This window comes from Channa argus, chromosome 10, assembly GCF_033026475.1.
Source record: "Channa argus isolate prfri chromosome 10, Channa argus male v1.0, whole genome shotgun sequence".
Taxonomy (NCBI): Eukaryota; Metazoa; Chordata; class Actinopteri; order Anabantiformes; family Channidae; genus Channa; species Channa argus.
Genome location: NC_090206.1, coordinates 4,100,398 through 4,116,314, shown reverse-complemented (window position 1 = coordinate 4,116,314; position 15,917 = coordinate 4,100,398).

Genomic DNA, 15,917 nt, shown 5'->3' with positions numbered 1-15,917 from the left:
TGCTATATATTTAAAGAATTTACATTTTCCTTAACTTTCTGAAAGTCTTTTTGAAAGAAAATCATATTTGGAATTCTTGAATAATATATACACAAAAAAAATACCAATAAATATAAAGCAGATTTGAACTTTATTGAGAAAACATAAACACATAGCTGTCGTAAAAATACAAAAACATGTTAATAGATAAGCAGATGTTTACTGTCAAACTAACAGACTGGAAAAAAAAAAACTCTAAATGTGCATCCTAATTGTTTGGACGATGTGGTTTTAGACAAATGAGACTGAGAATAGAGAAACTGTAAAATTTGACTGACAGCTGATCCAGCTAAGCCAAGATCATCAGAAGATGATGTTTTGAGGAAACATCTTTGAACCCCTCCATGATTCTTTAGTGGGAGGAATTGGGATGTGAGGAAGGGATAAGTCCACTTGCTGTCTACTGGGGAATCCCGAGTTGAAGCCCTTTGCATTGCAGGTTTTGCAGGGAGACCATGATTCCAAACCAGTCCAGCGCATAATGGTGCAAAAGGAATCAAATTAAAGTTTTGGAATAACCTAGTGAAAGTCTGGACTTGGCAACCTGTTAAGGGGGTTGTTACTTTTTTATACTGGTGATTTTGGTATTGGAAAAACTCTTGTTTAAAAAAAAACAACTATAAAAAATTTTTAATTAAAAAAAAAAAATCAGAAAGGCAAGCGATTTTCTATTTAAAGAACACTGAATGCATAAGCATTTTGAATTGTACATTCAAGAATTATTGATAAGAATTTATGTTCATAAGCTCCTGCAGTTTTTGCTTCAACCTTCTCATTCAAGAAACTGTTCAACTAAAGTCTGTTCAAGAGCTTGCGTAAGAAACTCAATGAGCAGGATGGAGCATAGCATGGAAAACATTATTGATTTGGATGCTTTATCTTAATTAATTCTCACATTTTTATTGGTATGCATAGGACACTAGCAGCTCCAATTAAAATTACTTTTCACTACTACTACTACTACTGCCACCACCACTTAGCTGATGCTATGAATTTGATTATATTACATTACAATCTAATTTAATTGCTTCCCTTATTGACCCCTGGCTATTGTTTTGGTGTTGGCATTTTCTCCTTCTTAAAGTCTTTTGGTTCAATTGCATTTGGATTATGAATAGAATTAAAGCCCAACACAGCCTGATCTCATTCCGCTAGTTTGTTGGCATGCCATCCACAGGTGAAATCTGATATGGGTTGTAAGTCGCTTTTGGATAAAAGGGTCTGCTGGACAGGGTGCCGAGAGAGGAGCTGTGGTATTGTATGAGGACGTCTGGAGTGGCAGAGAAGTATGTTAGAGTGGTGCAGGACATGTATGAGGGCTGTAAGACCGCGGTGAGGTGGGCTGTAGGTGGGACAGAGGAGTTCAAGGTGGAGGTGGGTCTTCATCAAGGATCAGCTCTGAGCCCCTTCTTGTTCGCTCTGGTGATGGACAGACTGACAGATGAGGTTAGACAGGAATCTCTGAGTACTATGATGTTTGCAGATGACATTGTGATTTGTAGTGAGAGCAGGGAGCAGGTGGAGGAAAATCTAGAGAGGTGGAGGTCTGCTCTGGAAAACAGAGGAATGAAGCTTAACCGCAGTAAGACAGAATACATGTGTGTGAATGAGAGGGACCCAGGTGGAACAGTGAGGTTACAGGGAGCAGAGGTGAAGAAGGTGCAGGACTTTAAGTATTTAGGGTCAACGGTTCAGAGCAACGGAGAGTGTGGAAAAGAGGTGAAGAGGCGAGTGCAAGCAGGTTGGAACGGGTGGAAAAAGTGTCAGGTGGGTTGTGTGATCAAAGAGTATCAGCGAGAATGAAAGGAAAGATGTTCAAGACGGTGGTGAGACCAGAGATGTTCGGCTTAGAGACAGTGGCACTGAAGAAAAGACAGGAGGCAGAGCTGGAGGTAGCAGAGCTTAAGATGTTGAGGTTCTCTTTGGGAGTGACGAGGATGGACAGGATCAGGAATGAGGACATCAGAGGGACAGATCATGTTAGATGTGTTGGAGATAAAGTCAGAGGTGGTTTGGACATGTTCAGAGGAGAAACTGTGAATATATCGGTAGAAGGATGCTGAGGTTGGAGCTGCCAGGCAGGAGGTCTAGAGGAAGAACAAAGAGGAGATTTACGGATGTAGTGAGAGAGGACATAGTTGGTGTGAGTGAAGAGGATGCAGAGGACAGGGTTAGATGGAGGCACATGATTCGCTGTGGTGACTCCTGAAAGGGAACAGCCCAAAGGAAAAGAAGAAGAGTTTCAAGGAGTTAAGGAAATGTTAATAAAAACACACACACGAAAGATTAAAACACAGCATCTACATGTTCTAAGCAGACCAACTGCCAAACACAGTAGCAGTGGACTAATGAGAGGAGATGAGCAGCAGGTGGAAGGGGAAGGTCCGGTGACAGCTTAGTCGTGAACCAGGCAGCAGTAGCTATTTAGGGTGTGAAATATATGACATGTCAGTTAGCTTCATTCAGCAGCACATTTTTAATTAGTTCATGCATGTTCCATGCTAATTACGACATTAGGCCTTCGTTTCTGCACTAGTTTCATGACAACTGGGCGATTGGGTTCAAGGTAATACAGAAGCTTGTTTGTGTTCACACTTTTTCTATGTCACAAGTGGCGTGACAGTGCAAACCATGCACACGTCTGTGAAGCTAACTTGTTACCACTCCCATAAATTCTGAATGAATTCTGACATAATAAGCACTTAGCACTTCCCATTGTTAGCTTGATTACCGAGCTGCTTGTTGTGGGTATTCTTTCTATTTAGATGTTTCTTTTTCTCATGGAGATCAGCAGGGAGAGTGACATCTTTGAATTAGGTGTTATTCACACCACTGAACAGAATAAATCAGGACTCCAGCAGATGTTATACATCAATTCCTTTCAGCTTAGAGCAGCAAAACCACCCCAAAAAAACCCTGTAAAAAAATGAATGCCTGCTTCCTGTGTTGCTCGCATTAAAGTAAATGTGCATTATGATGCCGTGGAAGATATTCTTAATGAGTAAATTGTGCTAAAAGCTTGCAGGTCATTTTAATATTATTTACAGTGCTGTGAAAAAGCGTTTGACCTCCTTCTGATTGCTTCACTGTGTGTATCTCATTCTGAAGTGTTTCATTTCTTTCAACTAGCAAACAGAAAATACAATTTAATAAAATACAATATACAATATTTATTGAGGCAAAAATGTAATGTCAAGTTTGAAATAAGCGGTGATACTGTGGTGGTGTGGGGATGCGTTGCTGTGTGAGGACCAGGCCAACTTGCCATAATGGAGGAAAACATGAATTTCACTTCCTATGAAAACAACCTGGTGCAGAATATCAGGTCATCAGTTGTAGTTGGATTCAGCTGAGATATGCAGGAAGTCAGTGATCCAAGCTTATGAGCTGTTAAGTTTAGGGGGTTATTGGAAGAAATTAGAAAAGAATAATACTTTATTTATCTTTATTTACTGATGTGCAGGAAATTACTTAGTTTCAGCGGCCCCCTAGAAACAAAAGAAAAAGATGAAAAATAGGTGAAATCACCAAAAGATAGCATCAAATACACCCCAATTAGTGCAGAGCAATCTAACATGTACAACAAGTAATTTTTAAAAGGCAGATGGCCACTGTCAGGAAGGACTTCCTGACCCATTTAGTCCTGCATGGTGGTGGCTGAAGTCTGTGGCTGAAAGTACTCTGCCGAACTAGCTCCAGGTCGTGCAGTGCGTGATGGTCATTGCTCAGAATACAGTTCAGTTTCCTGAGCATCTTCACCTAAGCTACCTGTTGAACATAATTCAACTCACCGATGGTGGAGCTTGCTCTCTTTATCAGTTTGTCCAGTCTGTTTCTGTCCATACAGCGAGCCCCCTCCGCCCCAGTACACCCCACCAATGGCCACACACTGAGCACCACAGTCTGACAAAAAGGTCCACAGACATCTGCAGGTATTGAAAGAGTCTTATCAGACAGTACAGTCTGTTTTGAGTCTTCTTGTACACCGCCTCCAAGTGGCTGGTCCCATCCAGCTTTTCATCAAGCTGCACTCCCTGGTATCTGTAGCTGGAGACAACCTCCACCTCTGTGCCTTGAATTGCAACTACTTTTGCACATTGGTGTTAGATAAACTCCAGACTTCAATAATGAGTTACTGGAAGTTTTACTTCCAAAACATTCAAGTATGTGTGTTTTTTTTTTTTTTTTTTACAGCAATGTATTTTTAATAGTCCAGCTTTTCCTTGTTTTCTTCAACAGATTCTGTATTGCAGTGGTGTAGCCGATGCAAGTGGAACAAACGCAGCAGCCTTCACACTTGTCATCTCTATTTCCATATAATTTCCATTTTGTCTACTAAGCAACAAGAGTTCTCCAACATTGTCATTCTCAGTTTCTTTCTTGGTTTATCAGGAGGGAAAAAAAAAAGTGAAAATCAATACAAATCTGACACCTTCTATGTTCAGATGGTAATGGAATGATCTGAGCTGTGGGAAGAAGAATAAGATTTACTGAGCCTTTTAAATCCCTTAAAAATGTTTTGCCATCTTATTTTGCACTGTCAAGCCATATCCAGCATTTAATCAAAATATATTCATGTTTGGCAAAGGGTGAAAAATCATAACAAGATTACTTAATTTGAATTAGCATATTTTTTAACAAGTATTTGTTGACATCTGTGCTGCAGCCCACATTTAATTATATTAACACTGTCACTGATCCTCTTCACTTTTCCTCTTCCAGTTAGGTCGTGAAAGTCAGACAGCTATTACAGTCTAAGGCTTAATCAAGTACTTTTTACTTTTCAAAGAGCATCATTTAAATCAGTCAGTGTACTGATGCCAACAATATTAACAAGTCCTCATATGTATCAAAAACCTTTGAAATGTTGGGATCTACCACTAGAAATTCCCTGGCTCTCTGATCAAATGTGCAGATACAGAATTTTGGGATGGACAAGGATTTCGTTAAAAACACTTAGACTTACGTAAGATTTCGACCAAAGAAGTCAAAAGCACAGATAGCCGACAGTTTCTACAAAAGATTATTGATATCATTGGAACGACAGCATTTGTGTATAAAAATAAAGCGTTAAAAAAAACTGGATTTGCTTTGGATTATCAAAGTCATTTCTCTTCTCATCCATAAGGCTTCTGGAGTTTTGGTTGACTAATTTGGAGCATAAGGAATTACCCTGTGTGCGATCAATAAGTTCCTATAACTTGAAGGTTGTGGAAGTCACATTGGGGACATTGTCCAACTCAATCACAAGTGTGTAGTTAGGTTCCCATGTGTGAAAGGACGCCAAGAGTGCCTAATAAATGGGTGATAAATGGAGAACCCACAGCTGGCAACATCCATCCATCCATCATCTTAACCCCTTATCCAGTTCTGGTTCGTGGGCGGCTGGAGCCTATCCTAGATGTCATTGGGTGAGAGGCGCGGTACATCCTATAAGAGGTTACCAGTCTATCTTAGGCCAAGACAGAGAGACCTACCAGCCTCAACATGGAGTGGATGATGCAATCTTTCACCAGGTCCTCCCCACCTACACCCAGTTAGGCAAGTCTAGGGGCACTGTGAGCATGATTCTTTTTGATTTCTCTAGTGCCTTCAACACCATCTGGACTGTTGAAAAAAAAAAAAAACATTCAGGTGGACACTTAAGCTTCGGTGTCTTAATCATCTGAAGCTCATCATAAGTAAAACAAGAATTGGTGGTTCAGGAAATCCAGGACTGCCATCGTGACTCTCTCCATCCTACCTAACTGGGTATGGCTCATTTTCTTTCTTTGGAGCAGAGAGCAGCGGAAATAAGGCAAAACTATTTCCCTTGGGTGTTAGTTGGTTGTTAGAATCTGAAAATGCAGTGTTAGCTTTGCATTTTAACACAACTCTCACTTGCTACAGACAGTTTATAACTAGCTTTAAATAAAGAACAGGTCTGATAATAAGTTACAAACTGTAATGGCATAAATATCATGATCTTTTCTGGTGCACTGATTTGCTAAACTGAAGAGTTTGTAGTGTCTTTCACAAACTAGACTGCAGCTGGTTCAACATATGGAGTTGGCTACAAAGCCACTGACAGGGCTCTGACTAGTGCCAGTTGTTTAGGGTATACCACAAAAAAAAAATATATTAAAAAAAATGTAAAAAGGCACAGAGGTCAGCTTGGTGAGCTTTTGTCCTAAAGAGTGCTATTGTCCAAGTGTGTCCAGCTTTGCATGTCTCGCCAAAATTGAGAAGTGTTAGATCAGAAAGCTGGTCAATGAACCACATTATTTGTTTAATTAGCGCACTGATAAAAATACCACAATCAAACAGGCACATATTAGAATAGAATAAAACTATTATTCCCTGGGACAAATGTCTTCTGGGAAATTAAAAATATTAATGGTTTTACAAGGTAATTATTTATTAGTTTGGAGTGTTTTTTGTTGTAAGGTGACAGGTTTCTCCCATATAAACAGGAGATGTAAAATTGGCATTGAGAAACTTATCAAAAGGGTTTAAGAAGTACCTCAGCAGGCTAGATTACTGTATGTGCAAAAAAGGTAGTATTTATTAACAAAATACTAAACCAAGACAAAACCGAAATCCCAGAATATCAACCAAACTTAAAATAGCAAAAACCTCACAGCAAACTGAAAATCCTTCTACTACACTACCCAATCTGTTGCCTAAGTGGAAGGTACCACCTGTACAGGTAATCATAGGGTGAGCTCAGTCACATCAAAATACATAGGTTACTGCATGAACACTAGATATCACTTTTACTGCAACCACCACAGAGAGACTATGGCTGTGACCACATCTACCTAGATTCTATTCAACAGAGTGTATTTATCACCCTCAACTTCATATTAACTATCCTCCTTCAACTTGGTATCACCCAGCTCCCCACTGCTGAGAGAGCCTACTGATTCAAACCTGCCTCTAATCTTCTTGATTACCCTGCTGATCCACTCAACCTTCCCAGTACAAACCCCACCCAAAGTAAATAGATGGAAGATTCCTTCCAACACACCCTGGTCCTAAAACAATACAAACACCAAACATAGAAAGTAACCCATCAAAATAAAACTGATCCACTCAGCAATTACATTGCAAAGAATAACTCAACTAAAACACTGGTAATGTTAGGGAATACAGAGCCAAGTGGAGTTTCATCCCACAGTCCAAAGACATGCATGTTAGGTTAATTAGTGAATCTAAATTGCCTGGTGTGAATGTTTGTCTGTTTGTGTATGTCTCTCTGTATTGGCCCTGAGATGGACTGGTGACCTGTCTTCCACCCTCTGAAAGGTTGGATAGGCTCCACCACCCCCCACGACCCCCCCGTAAGCAGTTACAGATGATGGATGAATGGTTGTTGTCCGGCTGGGACTGCAGCTCTCAAACCCAAATAGGTAAATAAAATAATTTGTGGACATTATAATAGGGGATGTCCTCATGCATATCACAATGCAATTCACCCACAAACACCTCTTATGCCAGAAAGCCTTTTATGTGAGTGGGCGTTCACATTGTATCCACTATCCAGGCTCTTCATGTATCATGTCTTTCTTTTCTGAGGAACCATATGTGAGCAGACATGAATAATGGTAATTTATTACCGGCCATGCTTCGCCTACCGCACATAATCACACGTCTCCACCCGGTGTACCACACATTTGACCTTGCAGTTGTTGGGGGTGGGTTGATGCAGAAACTGTGATGCACTGACACCCTTATTCGTGTTCATGCAGACTGATAAATTGACACTGTAAAGCTGGCAAGTGCAGCCACCCATCTACAATCACTCTCCAGGATTAGATTCTCAGTCTGCTCAGTGTTGGGTTTAAAGCTCGCTGTGTAATACACGGATGCCATTAGTTTGATTTAACAGACACAGGATTGAATGTCTTCCTATATATTTCCTAATAAAATCTTTGGTATTTAGATTTTATGTGTGTACTATGGCCATCCACTTGTCTCTCCCTGTATTTCTCACATGCCGTTTGAGGTCTTCTGGGCGGTGATGCTCTGGAGGCAAAATTATCTCACTGAGTCAAACTTTAATAAAACTAGAACATAATTCCTTTTAATAAACCTGGTTTGTGAAACACACTTCCCCATTATTTTCTCCGTAAGCATTCCAGAGACACATGATCTGGAACATTCATGAGCAATGAAACGAATATTCTTATAAAGTAAAGTAAATGAATCATATTATTAATGCATAATCACAAAACATGTTACGCCATAGTATCACATACTAAATCCCTTGCACTCTATTAGTGTTAGCTGAAAGCAGGCTGGTACAAACTGCTTTGTAATAATATGTCACTCCTTATATCTGATATTACATTTGTGTAGTGTGAATCCTTGAAGGAGGCTGCTAGCCAGCAAGTAACATCTCTGGCTATAAAGTGCAATTTTTGTAATGAGATTATCTGAGTTGAGGCAACAAAAGTACTCTGGTTAAGGCTATTTCAATTTTGACACAACTCTCACTCTGATTCTGGTTTAAAGCTAAAGAAACACGCATTAAGGTTCAATATTAATCTAGACCACAATCTTTGGCGAACCTTCACCAAGCTCTATAAGTGAGTGGACAAAAACTGGATGATGTACTTTTAGATCTTCTTCTTTCCTTTGGGCTGTTCCCTTTCAGGGGTCACCACAGCGAATAATGTGCCTCCATCTAACTCTGTCCTTTGCATCTTCTTCTCTCACACCACCTAACTTCATGTCCTCTCTCACTACATCCATAAATCTCCTCTTTGGTCTTCCTCTAGACCTCCTGCCTGGCAGCTCCAACCTCAGCATCCTTCTACAGATATATTCACAGTTTCTCCTCTGAACATGTCCAAACCACCTCAATCTGGCCTCTCTGACTTTATCTCCGAAACATCTAACATGAGCTGTCCCTCTGATGTCCTCATTCCTGATCCTGTCCATCCTCATCACTCCCAAACAGAACCTCAACATCTTAAGCTCTGCTACCTCCAGCTCTGCCTCCTGTCTTTTCTTCAGTGCCACTGTCTCTAAGGTCTCACCACCGTCTTGAACACCTTTCCTTTCAGTCTCTCTGATACTCTTTTATCACACAACACACCTGACACTTTTCTCCACCCGTTCCAACCTGCCTGAACTCGCCTCTTCACCTCTTTTCCACACTCTCTGTTGTATTGTTAGATCATTTACCTTAATACTAACATAAATTGTAATTCTCTTCTGTCTAAAAAACATATTTAGCATTGCAGTTTAGTTGTATAAAACCCTCATTTTGTGAGCGTGGGTTGTTCAAATAGTTCTGTTTTGGTTCCCATTTGCACTAGTGATCAGTCTAAAATGCGGTCTTTTAAAAATGGTGGTGCCAACTTTTGTCATAGACATTTAGTACAATACATCCATTCATCTGTAATTGCTTATCCTATTCGAGTCACAGGGGGGCTGGAGCCTATCACAGCTATCATAGGGCAAGTGGCAGGGTACACTCTGGACAGGTTGCCAGTCTATCAGAGGGCTAACACAGAGAGACATACAGAGAGACAGACCACATTTAGCAAACCTGTAGATGTGATAGCCAGGTCATGAACCTGCAACCTCCTAGCTGTGAGGCAGCAGTGCTAACCACCCTACCACCATCTTGCCTAGTTAGACACAAAAACGAAAAACAAAGGCCACAAATTGAAAAGCATGGATGACATTAACTCAGCTATAAGTGTTATGGCTGGGCAAAGTTTGCATCTGACTCACAGAACCTAAACATTACTGTGATCGTGTAACATGTCAGGCACAACTAAATAGATACCTTCAAAAACCCATTAAGTACTGTATCATCATGCTGTGACTTGATGAGGCACATGAAATATATTATTAACATTAATACACTTTCAGATATTAAATAAACAACAAATGCAACAATTTCGGCCAACTATTCACAGTGAACTAGCAATTTACAGTAGAAACGTGCATTCCACATCGAGGTGACAACTACTTCCCATTAAACCTTTAATCAAAGGAGACCATCATTTGAGCTTGTAAAAGCTGAAAAAGCTGTTATTTAACTCATTTGTTACAAGAGTTTTCAATCCAGTGCACATAGCAACCTCCCCCACTGCTGCCATTAAAAACAAAAATAGATAGGCCTGGCTCATGGGTCCATTTCCTAAACCACTGACATATTGGGTTGATTCTATTGCTTGATGGCTAAGAACAGCCCTCAGGGCTAACTCATAGAGAAATCATTTAATGCTCCTTTAATAATCATATCTCCTATGGGGGCAGATGATGGGGAATTAACACCCTGAGTTTTATATTCCAGCTGTGTGGGCTAAGTGAAAAAAATCACAGTTAGTTACTGTGTCTCACTGGAAAGACTAAGAAGGAATTGCTTAAAAAATGTAAACAAAATAAAGTTAGTTTTTAATTCAATTAAAAACTTTTGCACAATTTCACGATATCATTCTCCATATTTTCATATACTATAAATTTTCCAGTATGTATTGAGGTAACATAATATTGCATACTCTGGATACCTGCATGGTTAATTATGCATCGTCATGTTTTTGTGATATTTTATTCTCTTTATTTGGGACAAAGACAGAGACTTGACTTGTTTCTCTCAAATTCTCTTTATCTAGATGAGGCTGACACCTGACACTATTCATTCACCTCTTTCCATCAGCCCCTTTTCTTTAATCTTTCCATCTTTTCTCTTTAAATCACACACTCTTCTTGCTCTGCCACATTAAACAAGCGATGTAAACTGTGTGAAGAACACCAAAGGATAGTGACTGGAAACGAGGCACTTTCTCTCCAACTTCCTGGGTCATAATAAATTCTGCTTAATATTACCTTAAATGCAGTTAAAAAGCAAACCTGTCTGACAGGTCTTTTCATAATAGAGTATTATAAAAGTGAGGAATAAGATTTCTTATCTCTCAGCATTCTATCAAGCTCAAGTATCCATCAGCACAGGGGCTCTTAAAGAGTTTTTAGCTGGGGAGCCAAATGAAATTCAGCCTGGGACCAAAATGAAAATTTGATTCTATCGCCTCAGCAATGAGCCTTGTTACACCATATTATTTTCCTTGTCATGTGAGAGCACAGCAGAAACTCCAGCTTAGATAGACAATTACTGAATTTGTCAATAGGCAAAGCCAGAAGGTAAGTGGGAGTTTGAGAGTGCTGTAAAATGCAAATGCAGTTACTTCAATGTGAATTTCCATTGCAAAAAAATATATAATATGTGCTTTATTCACATGATTTATGCTTGGTTTATGATGGTTTGAATCTAAAAGAGTGTAGAAAAAAAAAAGTGTGATCCTGACAGCAACTTTGCACCAGGCACCATAACAGCTGCGAACGTAACACAAATGTTCGACCTAAACAGTCAAAAACTCTCGATTACTACCACTTTGGCTAAGTTTAGGAACTAAATAAACATGGTGAAGTTTACTGAAAGTGTTGTACATCATTAATTTTTGGTCATGATAACAACAAAAAAGTTGTTTCATATGGGAGTTGAATGCTGCTGTCCTGTAGGACAGTGCTCTGCTTTGTGACCCAATCCAACAGCCTATCCACCCATCCTTTATCCTAACTGCTTGTCGCTGTGATGCCCTTTTTAAAATGACCTATAAAGTAATGAACATCAAGAAACAAAATCAAGACACTGGGGAAATAATGAGTAACACACTCAAGCCTTGCAACATGTGCTACGTCTTGGAAACAGCTACAATCTTATCTCGAGTCCAGGCATCCTAGTATTGTTGTGGTTCAAAAATCAGAGATACATTTTACATTGTCACACTAGTTTCACAGTCATTTAAAAACGTACTTCATAATTTAGTCCTGATCTGTGCATTCATCTGTTCATTCCACACTGGTTAGTACAGTATTTACCCTCCAAAACTACTGGAGACACTGGTGATGTTGGACCATCTAATTCTTGATGGCTGCACCCACAAAGATCGCTAAAGATGGCATAACCAGCAAAGAGCATCGCAAATATAATTTCAACATTGTTTCAACAATAATATGAATTCACCTAACGATACAAAATCACATCGTACAATGAAAATCCAAAGTGATTTCCTGATGGAAAGCTTTTAACGCTAATCAGTTTTCATCAGCAGTAACTTCTGCCTCAGCATTTGAAAATCACAGCTCCCAGTCTGACTCTGTGAAGTTACAGGCTGTAGTCTGTGCTGCTGTTTCACATGTTCACAGATTGACCAGGCTGGGCAGGGTTAAAGTTGATCAACCAAAGTCATGTAAGCTCTAAACCCCAAACATATGTTTTAGATTTTAATTGTAAAGTATTGTAGCACACAGTACTCACAATACTTTATAATTAAAATAGGGATTGTAAATGCTCACAGTTCGCTTGAGTGAAGGACAACTGGACACTGGTTGAGCCTTAAATGCGTGGAAGGTCTGGAACATTTTTACATGCAGAATGTAGGAATAAATCCAATGCTATTTGCTAGTTTTTTGATGAACAAATTTAGATCTGGGCCACTTCAGCATGTGAACATAGGTTTAGGGTTGTGATCTGCTTCTTCACCATGTTTCACTTGAGTATTTACTTTTTAATTACTTTCACTATTTTACTTATATACAATTTCTGCCTCCCAAAATACATGCTAGTAAAAACCACTTGGACAATTTCTCCAAAACTTTCACAATGAGACTTATGTGTTTGGCCTCACAGGCTGATTAGTAAACAACGTGTGGATTCTGTTTTATGGTAGATTTTCTGCTTTTCAAAAGTAATTCTTCTGACACACTTATGAAACCTGATTCTCTGTGACAGTCGCACAGTGAACTCTGCTGCAGCAGCTAACACTTCTAGCCATATGTCAAAACCATTTAAAGAGCCATCCTTCAATCTTTTCTCTGAATTCTTCATTGTTTTTCCAATCTGTGTTTCAGAACTGGATTCACGAACTTCATTGCTTCCATTTTTCATCTCATCCGCTTGTTCATTACTTCACTTTGACCCCATACCTTTCCCTCGGTCCCTTACAAACACACTCATCATAATAATTGACTAGGGAGTGTTTGATTATTGAAAACAAGCAGCTTCTAATCAGACCGATTTTATTTTACAGTGTTTTTAAATTTAAAAAAAAAAATTACCAAACTGCACCAAAGAAGCAGCACTTGTTCTTGGTAGAAGACAAAAACAAATTGCATTTCAATGTTCACCAAAGTGGAAATTAATGTGAATTGTTTGTGCAGTTTTTTGCTTCAGTGAGCAGATCCACTAATTGCAGTGGTTCTATAGAAATAAATGAGTTTTGCTTCAGATTCATACAGTTTGAAAGGCCTAGTGCTTAATTTACATAAAACACAAAGATTTACATTGGCTTAGAAAAGCTGGCTCAGTTGACCCTCGTTTAGTCGATTTCCTCTCTCACTCACCCACACACACACACACACACACGCTTCAGGTACCATGATCCTCAGTGGCCTGTGACTGACTTGACAAATGTGCTGTGGCGCAGTGCTCTGACAATATATACCCACCTGGTCTCATGTGGAAACCCACAGGCTTTTCCCATTCAACGCTCCATCACAACATCATATTGCTGCCACAGTACAGTATATGTTGTCTCCGAGATTGTCACAACAGCTGGATTAGTGTCATCAGACCGTGACGTGGAGAAAATCGTCGTCCCCATTGCGTCTTCAGGCCTGGCCTGCTGTCACAGCCTGCTGTCAGTCCTCAGTCATGCTGCAGTGGGGCCAGTGCAGATGCTGTCACTGCTGCCTCCAAGCTCCTGAGTCGTCCACAGGTCCCGTGTCACTGCTGCTATGGCTACCATGAACTAACTCATACCATAAATTGAGTTAAGGTAGTTCTTCACACATCAGGCATGCCACAGTGTTGCTCTAAGTTCCATTAGGGAGTAGCTATGGCTGTTAACCACTAAGGGCTGCTTAGCCAAATGTTAAAGCTTGGATATCATCATAGTCCAGACACCTTACCTTCTGCAGTATGATCATTCCTCCTATAAGCAGCTTATGGGAGCACTTTTTTCCAGCTTTTACACACGTGTGCAAGAAGCCATTAGATTCCCTTAGTCTGAGTATCCTCATTTTTTTTTTTTCAGTGTGCTACTTGTAAGAGATAAAGTCTTTGCTTTTCAGACAAATGTCACATCATAATCCTCACTCCAAAACCAGACTGTTCCTTCTTGAAGCCAGTCAGACAGAGCTCCTTTATTGCAACACTAAGTAGAAGAAGCGCTGCCAGTGTCATCGGAGAAAATCTGAGATAGCAGAAGCAAAACTTGCCCGAGTGCTTTAAGGATTCTAAATATGGTGGATGACAACAGATGCAATACTTTGTCATATGTCATATCTTCAAACTAAATCTTAAAAAAAAGAAGAAGAACCTGAAGAAGCCCTTAATATATGTTTAAAATGAGAATTTATTGAACCAAAAAGGTGATGTAGTACCAAGCACAAAAACTAGCACAGTCAAGCATGAAGTGTGATGGTGTGGGGGTGCTTTGCCGCATCAGGGTGGCCACTATCACTTGTATTACTTTTGCTAATACATTTATTAGCTAAACATATGTTAAATTATGAATCTGCATCTTTAAAGTAACAAAAGCTTTTACATATGTACTAGTCAGAAAACGTAAAAGATTTTCTTTTGCTGTTGCTGCTGCTGATAATAATAATAGTTTATTATTAAGTATTTTAAAATAGTTATTGATGCATTAATGTGTTCATCGCTTTCATTTAGCTGTAACAGTGGAGCTGATTTTAATGTTCTGTGTTTTAATGGTAAAATGTCTGTAACATTTAAATTACTTCTTGCACGTCCGCGTAGCTTGTGAATTTCACACCCAGGATCAATAAAATATTCAGTATTTTAATCTGAGTAACTCGGGAGAAAAATGGAAACACTTAAGTGGAAATACATAACAAAATGGTATTTAAGTAATTGTACTTTACACTACTGGAACATTTTCAATTGTTTTGCCCATTTCAGATTTATCAATATGTGAATATATTATGTTTGAATTATACATATGTTTAAATCCATGAAATGAATGATGTATTTACCTTATGAATCTGTCTCAGTGTATTTTACTCCTGTCATTACTTTGTATTTACTATCATGTCTGTCACAGATCGGTTTTGCTCCTGAAACTGCTAATATATTAAAACTTATATCATCGTTTGTCTTAAGATGTGTATTTTAGGTCATACACTCACTTGGCAAAGACTGAAGACAAGAGAAAATAATGAGAGAAATTAAAAGGATGAAAAGAGGCCTTTACTGCCTCCTAGTGGCGTCGTGGGTTACATGAAAAACCTCTTGGAGTGTCTAAAAGGGTGGCAGCAGCAATATGATGCTACTACACAAGCTGTTCCTGTAGCGTTACACCTGCGATCATGTCACATCACTGCTTTGCAGGTAAATGTATGAATCACATCGCAAGTCTCTGCCGTAGTAAATGCTGATCTTGGGACTTTTTGTGCTAAATGAGTGGGATTATTAATGGAAACACATAGATGCACGCAAAAGGTGCCACTATGACCTTCTATGGCACGTTTCCCTTTGCCTAAAGGAGACAAAATGTCGCTGCAATTAAAACAAATAGCTGTAAAAACAGGGTTAAAAGTTTTTAAAAGATTACTTATTTGAATTTTATTTTATTGAAGGTAAGTTTGGATGTGATCTGAATAATAGTTGAACCTGACATCTTTCTTTTAAACCCCTGTTCATATGCGTGTATGTGTTGATGTTGACTGTACTGATGACGTAACGGTCCCTGGGCTCATCTCTCTCTCTCTCTCTCTCTCTCTCTCTCTCTCTCTCTCTCTCTCTCTCCCTCTCTCTCTCTCTGTCACACACACATAGACTTGTGTACGCACACACA